Below are 870 nucleotides of genomic sequence, written 5' to 3'. Positions count from 1 at the left end.
CAACCTGGTTATTCTGTGATTCTGTGATTCTGTGCCTGTGTGTGTGGTTCATTTCCTGAGGTGGTTCTTCCCTTTAATTTCTGTGTCTCTAGCATGAGTGGCATCACGTGCCCAGCTATTTCTTGCCAATTTGCACTGGTTCAGCTTGCAAAACCTGTGTGCCTCGCTCGTTGTTTTGCATTCACCTGATGGTTGTCACCTATTTGGGTCTAATGAGAGCTCTGGGAATGCTTTTGGAAAGCATTTTTTTCAAATCCCTGTCCTAAAGGTCTGCTACTGCTATGACAAAGTAGAAGATGATGAAATGTGTGCAAACTGGAAAATTTAAATATTATTACATAATGGTTTAAAAACTTTTCTTACTTCTGCTGTCCATCAACCAAGGATGTGTCAAAAGAAAACCTACCTACATGCATATAGCTATTCTCTCTCCACCCCTGTCCTTCCATTCCTCATCCATTGGTCCCTTCCACAAATTGTTGCTGTTTGGGTAACACTTTGACTTGTTGTTCAAACCCTCAGCTTCGTCAGTCAATGCTCCTAAAATTAATAGATAGTCTGAAAAGCACAGTTCATGGTGGCTTTATGTGAACTTACTCTTTCTTAAGAGCTATTTGACCCTGGTTTGGACTGGTTTAAAGTCTGTTGTCTTTGGCTGCTACACCCTGTCTCCTCCCAGGCTGCTTGCCCCACAGTGATGAAGGCAGCAGAGTGATGTGCGTGGCCCTAGTGGGTTGTCACTGGTCACGCTGGTCAGGAGGTGTGACTGGATGGACCACAGGGTTGCTCATGCAGGATGTGAGTAACTGAAAGGGCTGCCCTGTCCTGTCCTGACGTGGAGCAAACACAGTAGTGAGTAAGAGGTGGCCT

The sequence above is a fragment of the Phaenicophaeus curvirostris genome, chromosome 16 (genome assembly GCF_032191515.1).
Source record: "Phaenicophaeus curvirostris isolate KB17595 chromosome 16, BPBGC_Pcur_1.0, whole genome shotgun sequence".
Classification (NCBI taxonomy): Eukaryota; Metazoa; Chordata; class Aves; order Cuculiformes; family Cuculidae; genus Phaenicophaeus; species Phaenicophaeus curvirostris.
This window is presented reverse-complemented; position numbering follows the sequence as displayed.